Source organism: Balaenoptera borealis (genome assembly GCF_965194805.1).
Source record: "Balaenoptera borealis genome assembly, chromosome: 7".
Taxonomy (NCBI): Eukaryota; Metazoa; Chordata; class Mammalia; order Artiodactyla; family Balaenopteridae; genus Balaenoptera; species Balaenoptera borealis.
Window position 1 is genome coordinate 95,391,861 of NC_138864.1, and position 13,080 is coordinate 95,404,940.

The window sequence follows — 13,080 nt, forward strand, 5'->3', positions numbered from 1 at the left end:
AGAATGAATTAAAACTTGCAGGTCAATTCAGTATCTTTATCAGTCCTGCCTGTATTTAAAATGCTGATATTTTGCTTATGTTGGATTTTTACATTAAATTTGATTTTTAAAATATTGCATTAAATATTTTTTATCTTGATTATGAGTTTTTGGCACCCTCTGTAATTTGCACCCAAGGCAAGTGTCTCACTCACCTCACCCAGGCCCTGGTCCAGTTCCAAGCACTTCTTAAAAACTGACACTACCAGGTAGTGTGTTTGGTTCTTTACAGATTAAAAGTGTCTTGGACGAACAGTAGTCTGAGAAGAAGGGTAAAACTGGTTTAAAACTTTATTTGGTATTTAGGTGCATATTAAGGTATTTTTTAAAAGAATTAGAAGGATTTCAATTCCTTAAAACACATATTGGCATCATATAAATGATTAAAATAGCAAAGAAGAGTGCAAGCTTCTTATTATAGTGTATGTTTATATATACAATAGAAAACAGAGAATCACATAGAAAATTCAGCACAGTTTAAAAACTCTCAACAAAGTGGGAATAGAGGGAACATAACTCAACATAATAAAGGCCATTCATGGCAAGCCCACAGCTAAAATCATTCCCAATGGTGAAAAGCTGAAAGCTAAGACCAGGAACAAAACAAGGATGCCCACTCTCATTACTTTTATTCAATATAGTATTGGAATTCCTGGCCAGAGCAATCAGTCAAGAAAAAGAAATAAAAGACATCCAAATCAAAAAAGAAGAAGTAAAACTGTCACTATTTGCAGATGACATAATATTATATAGAAAACCTTAAAGACTCCACCAAAAAACTGTTAAAATAGACAAATTCAGTAAAGCTGTGGGACATAAAATCAATATACAAAAACCTGTTGTATTTCTATACACTAATAAGTTATAAGAAAGAGAAATAAAGAACACAATCCTATTTACAATTGCATCAAAGAGAATAAAAACCTAGGAATAAATTTAACCAAGGAGGTGAAAAACTTGTACACTGAAATCTATCACACTGATGAAAGAAATTGAAGAAGACACAAATAAATGGAGAGATATTCCATGCTCATGGATTAGAAGAATTGATACTGTTAAAATGTCCATGTTGCCCAAAGTAATCTACAGATTCAAGGCAATCCCCAACAAAATGCCAATAGCATTATTCATAGAAGTAGAACAAACAATCCTAATATATGTATGGAACCACAGAAGACCCTGAATAGGCAAAGAAATCTTGAGAAAGAACAAAGCTGGAGGCACCATGCTTCCTGGTTTCAAATTATATTACAAGGCTTTAGTATTCAAAATGGTATGGTATTGTCATAAAAACAAAAACATAGATCATTGGAACAGAATCAAAAGCCCAGAAATAAACCCAAACATATATGGTGAATTAGTTTACAATGAAGGACTGAAGAACATACAATGAGGAAAGGACCATCTCTTCAATAAACAGGGGAAAACTGGATAGGCCCCTGCAAAAGAGTGAAACTGGACCACTATCTTACGCCATACACAAAAATTAACTCAAAATAGATTAAAGACTTGAATTAAGACCTGAAACCATAATACTTCAAGAGGAAAATATAGTTGATAAGCTTCTTGACATCAGTATTGGTGATCATTTTTTTGGATTTGACACTAAAAGCAAAGGCAGCAAAAGCAAAAATAAATAAGTGGGACTACATCAAATAAAAAGCTTCTGCACAGTGAAGGAAATCATCAACAGAATGAAAAGTTAACCTAACAAATGGGAGAAAATATTTGCAAAACCTATATCTGGTAAGGGGTTAATACCCAAAATATATAAAGAATTTACACAACTCAGTAGAAAAAAAAATCCAATTAAAAAAATGGGCATAGGATCCAAATAGACATTTTTCCAAAGAAGACATACAGATGGCCAATGCATACATGAAAAGATGCTCAACAACACTAATCATCAGGGAAATGCAAATGCTATAAAGGCTATTATCAAAAGGCAAGAAATAACAAGAGTTGGCGAGAATGTGGAGAAAAGGGAAGCCTTGTGCACTGTTGGTGGAAATGAAAATTGGTGAGGCCACTATGGAAAACAGTATGGAGTTTCCTCAAAATATTAAAAGTAGAGCTGTCATATGATACAACAATTCTACTTCTGGGTATTTACAAAAAAACCCAAAAAACACTAACTTGAAATGACACATGCATTCTCATGTTCTTTGCAGCATTATTTACAATAGCCAACATGTGGAAACAGCCTAAGAGCACATCAATAGATGAATGAAAAAAGAAAATGTGGTATATATAAACAATGAGATATTCTTCATCCATAAAAAAGGATGAAATCTTGCCATTTGTGACAACATGGATGGACCTACAGGGTACTGTGCTAAATGAAATAAGTCAGACAGAAAGACAAATGCCATATGATTTTACTTAATGTGGAATCTAAAACAAAAAGCTGAGCTCATAGATACAGAGAACAGATTGGTGGTTGCCATAGGCAGGAGGTAGGGGGTGGGTGAAATGGGCGAAGGGCATCAAAAGATGCTGTACCCACGTAACATGGCAAACTTAATTGATAAATGTTATGATGTTCTTATTGCTCCACTGACGAGCCATTATCCTGTCCCTCTCCCTTTTCTTGGGCCTCCCTATTCCCCAAGAAACAAAAATACTGAAATTAGGCCAATTAATAGTCCTAAAATGGCCTGGAAGAGTCACACATCTCTTTCTTTAAATCAAAAGCTGGAAATGATTAAGCTTAGTGAAGAAGGCATGTCAAAAGCTGAGACAAGCCAAAAGCAGGGCCTCTGGTGCCAAACAGTTTAGCTAAGTCATGAACACAAAGAAAAGGTTCTTGAAGGAAATGAAAAGTGCTACTCCAGTGAACACACAGATGATAAGAAAGTGAAACAGCTTTATTGCGGATATGGAGAAAGGTTTAGTGGTCTGGGTAGAAGATCAAACCAGCCACAACATTCCTTTAAACCAAAGCCTAAACCAGAGAAAAGTCCTAACTCTCTTCAATTCTATGAAGGCTGAGAGAGGTGAAGAAGCTACAGAAGAAAAGTTTGAAGCTAGCGGGGGTTGGTTCATGAGGTTTAAGGAAAGAAGCCATCTCCATAAAATGAAAGAGCAAGGGGAAGCTGCAAGTGCTGATGTAGAAGCTACAACAAGTTATACAGAAGATCAAGCTAAGATAATTCATGAAGGTGGCTACACTAAACAACAGATTTTCAATGTAGACAAAACAGTCTGTTGTTGGAAGAAGATGCCATCTAAAACTTTCATAGCTAGAGGAGAGAAATCAATGCCTGGCTTCAGAACTTCAAAGGACACGCTGACTCTCCCGTTAGGGGCTAATGCAGCTGGTGAAAGCCAATGAAGTTGAAGCCAATGTTCATTTACCATTCTGAAAATCCTAGGGCCCTAAGAATTATGCTAAATCTACTCTGCCTGTGCTCTATAAATGGAAGAGCAAAGTCTGGATGACAGCACATCTGTTGACAGTGTGGTCTACTGAATATCCTAAGCCTACTGTTGAGACCTACTGCTCAGCAAAAAAATTCCTTTCAAAATATTACTGTTCATTTATGATGCACCTGGTCACCGAGAACTCTGATGGAGATGTACGATGAGTTTGATATTGTTTTCTTGCCTGCTAACACACATCGACTGTGTAGCCCATGGATCAAGGAGTAATTTCATTTTAAAGTCTTATTATTTAAGAAATGTGTTTCATAAGGCTATAGCTGCCATAGACAGTGAATACTCTGATGGATCTGGGCCAAGTCAATTGAAAGCCTCCTAGAAAGGATTCATGATTCTAGATGCCATTAAGAAAATTCATGATTCATGGGAAGAGGTCAAAATATCAACATTAACAGGAGTTTAAAAGAAGTTGATTCTAGCCCTCAGGGATGACTTGGAGGGGTTCAAGCCTTCAGTGGGGGAAGTAAAGGAAGATGTGGTGGAGAGAGCAAGAGAACTAGAATTAGAAGTGGAGCCTGGAGATTTGACTGAATTGCTGTAATTTCGTCATAAAACTTGAACAGATGAGGAGTTGCTTCTTATGGATGAGCAAAGAAAGTGGTTTCTTGGAAGGGAATCAACTTCTGGTGAAGATTCTGTGGACATTGTTGAAATAACAACAAACTATTTAGAATATTACATAAACTTAATTGATAAAGCAGCAGTAGGGTTTGAGAGAACTGATTCCAATTCTGAAAGAAGTTCTACTGCGGATAAAATGCTATCAAACATCATTGCATGCTACAGAGATATTGTTTGTAAAGGAAGTATTAATCGATGCAGCAAACTTCATTGTCTTATTTTAAGAAATTGCCAGAGCCACCTCAACCTGATCAGTCAGCATCATCAACATCAAGGCAAGACCTTCCACCAGCAAAATGATCACAACTCACTGAAAGCTCAGATGATGGCTGGCATTCTTTAGCAATAAAGTATTTTTAAATTAAAGTAAGTACATCGCTTTTTTAAGGCATAACACGATTGCACAGTTAATAGACTACAGTACAATATAACCATATTTTATATGCACTGGGAAACCAAAAATTTGTGTGATTAGCTGTATTGCAATATTCACTTTATTGCGGTGGTCTGGAACTGAATCCAAAATATCTTCGAGGTATATCTGTAACTGAATTAGCTAAAAGAGTAGCTCTTTAAAGTTCGTATCACAAAAACTGTAACTGTGTGTAGTGATGGATGTTAACTACACTTATCTTGGTGATCATTTCAGAATATATACAAACATTAAATCATTATGTTGTATATTTGAAACTAATATTATATAATTATACCTCAATAAAAAATAGAGCAACTTTTATTATGTTAGCTGGAAAGTCAGAGGTGAATTGAATATGTAATCACATTTATAGATCACATTTCAAATGCAATAACCAAACGCAGGAATTTTTTGCTTTGTAATAGATGTTTTCTGCATCCTTAAAAGAACTGGATAATTTAATAATCACATTTTTACCTGATGATTAGTGTTGATGAATAAAAATCAGAAAGAGAAAGTAAACTCACCTCTGATATTCCTAGTGAATAACCCCAAAGAAAGAGAATAGCATCTACTTCCCTTGCTTAGGCCGCTAAAACCCTAAGTCATTTCTGGTATCTTCTCACTCTGTCTTTGCAGGTAACAGTATCCAGTGTTGGGAAAAATCTTCCGATATTAAATTATCAATCATACAAATGCATTTTAATAAATATAAGTTGTTTATTTTTTATTAAACTAAATGTAAAATGAACTAAAGAGAACGTTTTAATGACCCTATTAAGATTTCAATTATATTTTTTTCACTCCAGATTTTCAGAAATTGATGGACCTTTGAGATTGTCTAGTCCAGTCCTCTCACTGGCCAAGGAAGAAGCTAAGAGAAGTGACTGACTTACCTGAGGTCACAAAGTTGATTAATTGTAGAACCTAAATTAAAACCCAAGTCCTCTGGGCACAAGTCAGTAAAATCTAGGGCTTACGTGAATGAGGGGCAGTGTTAAGAATATCTCCAGTTTGAAATCTCTCATTATTTTTTCCTTTTCCTTTTTCAATTAAAATTTTCAGGTATAATTTATTATAAATTGTACAATCAATATCCAATTCAATGAGTTTAGACAAATGTACATCGTTAGATTCAGAACAGTTCAATCTCTAAAAAAATTCCCTTGTGCACCATTGAAGTGAATTCTTGTGCACCATTTCTGAGTGCAGGCAATCACAGATCAAGTTTTTTGTCATTACAGATTAGATCTATTCATTACAGAATTTCATATAAATAGAGTTATCCAGTATAGATCTTTTGTGTCTGAATTCATTAGTTCAGCATATTTTTGAGATTCATGACTGTTATTGGTTAAGTAGGATTTAATTCAATGAATATTCATATGTTTATCCATTCTTCTCTTAGCACTTGAGGTAGTCCTAACTTTTGGCTATGAATAAAGCCTCTATAAACATGGGTGTACAAGTTTTTGTGTGGAAATATCTTTTCATTTCTCTGGTAAAAATAAATTAGAGTGGAATTGCTGAGTCATATGATGAACTTACATTCAACTTGATAAGAAACTGCTTAACAATTCTCTAAAGCACCGTCTTACATTCTGTCAGGGATGTAGGAGAGCTCCCATTGTTCCATATCCTTGCCAACTCCAGGCATTGCCAGACATTTTAATTTTAGCCTTCTGATTTTTGTTTGTGAATTTTTGTCTTTCTTTTTCAAAACTGTTTGTGGTGTCCTATATCTTTTGCATTTCCATATAAACTTTAAAAATGTTTTTTGATTTTTATTTTTAAAATTTGGGGGGTTTAAATTGAGGTATAACTGACATACAATATTAGTTTCAGATGTACACCATAATGACTCAACATTTGTATATATTGCAAATATATCAATCACCATGAGTCTAGTTAACATCCATCACTATTTACAGTGACAGAATTTTTTTAATTAACTATGGTCACCATGCTATATGTTACATCCCCGTGACTTATTTATTTTATAACTGGAAGCATGTATCAACTTCCATAAAAACTTTAGAATTGGATTGTCAATGTGCACAAAAAACCTCCTGGGATTTTTATTGAGATTGCACGAAATCTATGGATGATTTGGGGGTGAGAAGTGACTTGCATGTATTTTTAAAAATTTATTCTTAGGAACAAAAGTTAGTTTCTATGCTTTTATTTTTATTCTCTTTCTAAGTGTTCATGGCTTGAATGTAGAAATGCAGATGATTTATGTACATTGACATATTGATTTATTATATATTATGCATATTGTCATGTCACCTTATTAAACTCCCTTATTAGTTCCACTAGCTTTTGTGTAGATTTTTTTTTACATGTATGATCTTGCCTTCTGTGAATAAGGAATATTTTACTCTTTCTTTTCAACCTATATTTCTTTATTTATTTTCCTTATTTCACTGGGTAGGACCTGCAGTACATTATTGAATGGAAGTGCTGCATCCTCACCTTGTTCAAACGCTTAGAGAAAACATATTTAGTTTATCACAATTAATTCTGATGTTAGCTGTAGTCTTTGTTTTTTAGCTGTCCTTCAGAGTTTAAGAATGTTTATCCCTGGTTTGCTGAGAATTTTTTTTATTAATGGGTGCTGCATTTTATCATTTTTTTCTAAATCTCATGAGATGATCACATGGATTCCTTTATTTTTTTCAGTATGGAGAATAATATTGCTTAACTTCGAATGCTAAGCCTGTCATGGATTCCTGGTCTTCCATTTGGGCATTATGTAGTATCCTTTTTATAGACTGCAGATATGATTTTCTTGAGAATTTGGTGGAGGACTTACGTGTCTATGTTCATGAATATTATTGCTCTGTGATTGTCTTTTCCTCTCATTTCTTTCCATCATTTTGGTATCAGAGTAATACTGGTCTCAACAAATCAGGAAGTAATACTGGTCTCAACAAATTAAGAAGTATTTCCTCTATCTCCTTTTTCTGAAATAGTTTATAGAGGATTTATATTAGTTACTAATTTTTAAAAATAAAATTCACCGGTGAACCCATGTGGGTCCAGAACTAACATTTTGGAAAGCTTTTAATTACAACTTCATCTTCTTTAATAGATGTGAGGCAATTTTGATTTTCTGAAGCAGTTTATTTCCATTTCAATTTTGATATTTTTGTGTCTTTCAAGGGATTTGTTCATTTCTTCTAAGTTGTTGGCAGTAATCCCTTTTTGTCCTTTAAATGTCTGAAGACTCTGTAATTATGTTTGATATTGGTAATTTGTGTGTGGTTATTTCTTTTTATATTAATCATTCCAGCTAGATGTTATCAATATTATTAGTTTTTTTTTTAAACAAGATTTGGATTGCATTATTTCTTTTTGACTGTGTTTTCTTTTATTGACCTCTGCTCTTATCTTTATTATTTTCTTCATCTTATTCATTTTGGTTTTAATTTTCACTTTTTTCACCTAGTTTCTTACAGTGGAAGCTAAGAGTTTGAGATCTCTCTTCATTTCTAATATAAGCATTTAAAGCTATAAAGTTTTTTTTAATATACTGCCTTATCTGAATCCCACTGATATTGATGGTGATGTGTCTCATTTTCATTTAACTTAAAACATTTTCTAATTGCCCTTATGATTCCTCCTTTGACCCATGAGCTATTTAGAAGCATGTTGCTTATGTTTCCAAGTTTTAAAACATTTTCTAGAAATCTTTTGTTACTGGTTTCTAGTTTGCTTCTACTCTGATCTGAGAACACCCTCTTTATAATTCAGTCATCTTATAAAACCATCAGTACTTGGTGTATCTTGATGAATGAACTCTATGCACTACAAAAGGATGTGCATTTTGCCATTGTTCAGTGGAGTTTTCTATAAATGTTGATTAGCTCAATTTGATTGATACTGTTCTTCAAATTTCCTACATTCTTACTGATTTTCCATTTGTTCAGTTAATTGCTTAGTGAACAAGTAGCATCGAAGATGCCAGTCTAACTGTGGACTTGTTTGTGTCTCCTTTTAGTTTGGTCAGTTTTTGCCTTATGGATTTTGAAGCGTGAATGTGAGGTACACACTTATTTTGCATTATTAAGTCTTCTTGGTGAACCGACACTTTAGTCATATGCAAGATCTCTTTTTATTTCTGAAAATATTCCTTGCCCTGGAGTCCAAATTGGCTAATATCGAAATAGCGACTCCAGTATTCTTATAGAGTATTTGCATGGTATATCTTTTTTACCCTTTTACTTTTAAATTACCTGTGTCTTTGTATTTAATATATGGTTGTTGTATACAACATATTTTTGAAGTCTTGCCTGTATGACAACTTCTTTTCTTTGATGGGAGTATCTATACCATATATGTACAGTTAATCTAATTTCCTTTTTAGTGGCATTTAATTTTCCCATTTGGTTATTAGTTTTCTATTTGTCTCGCCTATTCTCTCTCATCTATTCTCGGTTCCACTTTCCCCTTTTTTGTTTTCCTTTAGATTAGTTGAGGATATTTTAGTATTCCATTTTTTGTCCTCAATTGGCTTATTGGTTTTATTCCTTTATTTTTGTTGTTATTGTTGTGGTTGCACTAGAATATTAATATTCATCTTTAATTTATGACAGTCTGCTCCCAAGTAATAGCATACCATTCATCCGTAGCGTAAGAGTCTTAGGGCAGTATACCTCCATTTACTCTACTCATGTCATTTATACTTTTATTACCATACTTTTTATTTCTACATATGTATTATAAAATACAAATATTGTGTTGATTTTTTTGAAATTGTGAATTACTTTATAAAGAAACTTAAAAGGGATAAAATATATTTTTAACTCATTCACATATTTTTAAATCTTGTGTTTTTCCAATAAAATATAGTTGAGTTTCCATTTGGTAGAATTTTCCTTTAACCTGAAGAACTTCCTTTTAATATATCTTGTAGCACAGCTTTGTTGGTGATACGTTTTCTTCATTTTGTTTGTAAGAAAATTCTTCATTTCACGTTTTTTATGAAACTTTCATTGCATATAGAACTTTAGATTCACAGAGATTTTTGGTTGTTGTTTTCATCACCTTAAAGATGTCATCACATTTGTGCTTTGTTTTGCATTGCTTCTGATAAGAAGCCAGCTCTTAGTCTTTTCTTTGTTTCTCTGCAAGTATCATGTCCTTTTTCTTGTTTTTTTTTTTTTTTTAAATACTTTTGTCTATATCATTAGTTTTCAGCAACTTGATTAAGGTATACATTGTTATGGTTTTCTTTATGTCTTTCCATTTGGGGAATCAGTGGAATTTGGGGGTCTCTGGGGTTTTAGTTTTCATCAAATTTGGAAATTGCTTGACCTTTCTTTTTTGTTTCAGACTTTATTTTTTTGAGCAGTTTTAGGTTCACAGCAAAACTGAGGGGGAAAGATACAGAGATTTCCCATTTATGCCCTGTGCCCACTCATGCATAGCCTCTCCCATTATCAACATCTTCCAACAGAGTGATAAATTAGTTACAATTGATGAGCTTACATTGACAAACATTATTACTCAAAGTCCATAGTTTACATAGGGTTCATTCTTGGTGCTGTATATTCTTTGGGTATGGATAAACGTATAATGATATGTGTCTACCATTATATTGTTATATAGTTTCACTGCCATAAAAATCCTCTGTGTTCAACCTACTCATCCCTCCTTCCCCTCAAACCCTGGCAGCCACTGATCTTTTTACTGTCTCCATAGTTTTGCCATTTCCAGAATGTCACATGGTTGGAATCATACAGAAGGTAGCTTTTTCAAATTGTCATCTCATAATTAGTAGTATGTATTTAAGGATCCTCCATGTTTTTCATGGCTTGAGAGCGAATTTCTTTTTAGTACTGAATAATGTTCCATGATTTAGATGTACCACAGTTTACCCATCACCTACTGAAAAATGTCTTGATTGCTTCCAAATTTTGACAATTAAGAATAAAGCTGCTATAGACATCGATATGCAGCTTTTTGTGTGGACATAATTTTCAACACTTTTAGTTAAATACCAAGGAGCACAATTGAAGAATCATAAGGTAAGAATGTGTTTAGTTTGTAAGAAACTACCAAATGTCTTCCAAAGTAATTGTACCATTTGCATTCCCACCAGAAATGAAAGTTCCTGCTGTTCCAATGTTCCAGATTTTGGCCATTTTAATAGGTGTGTAGTAGTATCTCATTTTTAATTTGCATTTCCCTGATAAACATATCATGTGGAGCATCTTCTTATGTGGTTATTTGCCTTCTGTATATCTTATTTGGTGAGGATTCTGTTGAGGTCTTTGTCTTGTTTTTAGTCAGGTTGTTTGTTTTCTTACTGTTGAGTTTTAAGAGTTTTGGGTATATTTTGGATAACAGTTCTTTATGAGCTGTGTCTTTTGCAAATGTTTTCTCCCAGTCTGTGGCTTGTCTTCTCATTCTCTTTCATTGTCATTCACAGAGTAGAAAGTTTTAGTTTCAATGAAGTCCTGCTTATCAATTTTTTCTTTTATGGAACATGCCTTTGGTGCTGTGTCTAAAAGTCACTGCCAAATCCAAGGTTTTCTCTTATGTTATCTTTTAAGAGTTTTATAGTTTTGCATTTGACGTTTCTGGTCTGTGATCCATTTTAGTTAATTTTTGTGAAGTGTGTAAGGTCTATCTCTAGATTCATTTTTTTGCATGTGGAAGTTCAGTGGTTCCAGCATCATTTGTTGAAAAGGCTATCTTTGCATTGCATTTTTTTCCTTGTTCTCTGATCAAGTAGTTTTGCATTAGATACTATGTGTTGTGAATGCTATGTTGAGTATCTGAATTTTGTTGACTTCCTCTAAAGAGCTGAATATCATTAAGTTTCTTGTAGATCAGCTTGGTCATTTCTTGTGTTTAAGCTTTGTAAAATGGGTCTAGAGTAACTTCCTCTATGGTTTATTTACTACTAAAGCATTCTCTTATGGGAATTTTATTAAATGTCCTGAGTATTCAAGAAAATCTTCATATTGCCTGGTAAGAACTTGAATAGCTCCCAGTCTTGTGTATCCTGGAAATTGTTTGGCCTTTCACTCATGGTCAGCTGTTCTTCCCCCATCTGGTCTTGCATATACTCTGGACATATGAATGTCTCAGTATTCAGATGAAGATTCAAATAGACCCCACCCCAGATTTCTGGAGTCTTTCTTCTGTTTTCTGTTCTTTGATAATTCTGCTTAACGATTTCTAATAACTTTAAACACTACAAATTCAAATCTTCATCTCTTCAACTCAGCAAGATTATTACATTCTGTTTGGGGATTCCTTCTTTACATCCAGATCTAGAAAATGCCTCCAGGAAGAAAGTCAGGGTATTCACAGACATCACCTCATTTGTTTCCCTTCTTTAAGAGTTAACAGTCCTGCACACCCTACTGTTCAATTTCTGATAATAGCTGTTTAATATCTATTTTTAGTTATTTATGGCAAGAGAACACCTGGTCACAGATACATCATCAAAACTAGAGGTGAAAGATACTTTAAGAAAAAAAATTACAGCTTTATTTTAAAATTTTATTTTGTTCTTAGGAATTTCCCATTCTTATAAGTGCCATTTATATATATTTGGGCAAGCAGATGAATGTGACCATAAAGCTGCATTTAACAATTAGAAAAACAAAATCTGATGTACATGTAACTGGCATGGGTGGGTTTCGTGTTCAAATGAATAGTTTCAAAATAATAAGTTTTACTTAGCGCCCTTTAATTATTTGATATGAAAAATGAAATCTGTAATGCACATAATTTTTTTAAAATTTGCTCAAATAAGACAATGATTTAAAGCAAAATAATCCGCCCCCTATATACACATACACGCACACACGCGCACACACACACGCACACTCTCTCTCTCTCACACACACACAGACATTTTTCTTTTTAAATTGTCATATTTTTTTCCTTTTCCAAGACCCAGCTATTTGTTAGGTAAAACTGAATGCCAACACCTTTTTAAAACATGATATTTTAAGCCGAAAAGTTAAGCTGTGGGAGTTTGGGAAAACTTGCTTTAGAAATATAATTGCTTTCAAAAACATTTTCTAGGACTTGAATGTCACCAAAGGAATAAAAAATGAGGGGAAAAAGTAGACTATGATCCTGGAAGCATTTGAGGAAGAAATTTTTTTCTAGTATCAAGATACTGTATACATTTCTTCCTTTTCTTAGGCCTTGTTTTTCTTTTTGTTTGGAAGCTGCCATTATATAAGGACCAGCATTTTGACTATTGGTGTTAAAAACAAAAAGAACAAAAATTTGAATCCCTGTTTAGTGATTGTTTCATTGATTCTATGCCTGTCCTTTATCGTGCACTAGAATGGCAGATGAGTCTGGCCTGTTAAATGCTGATGTGGTGTCAGGGGATTCTTGATCCAATTTTTCACTAGAACATAGTCTCTCATCTTAGTCTGACATTCTACTCCACTCGCCACTGTCAATGTCAGAGGAAGTGTCATTATTTGAACAATAGCATCTTCCAGAAGAAAAGACACCGTGTTTACTTCTAAGAATGTCAGTCATTGGACATTTAGAAGTGTTTTCTGGGGTTAGCAGAAACATAT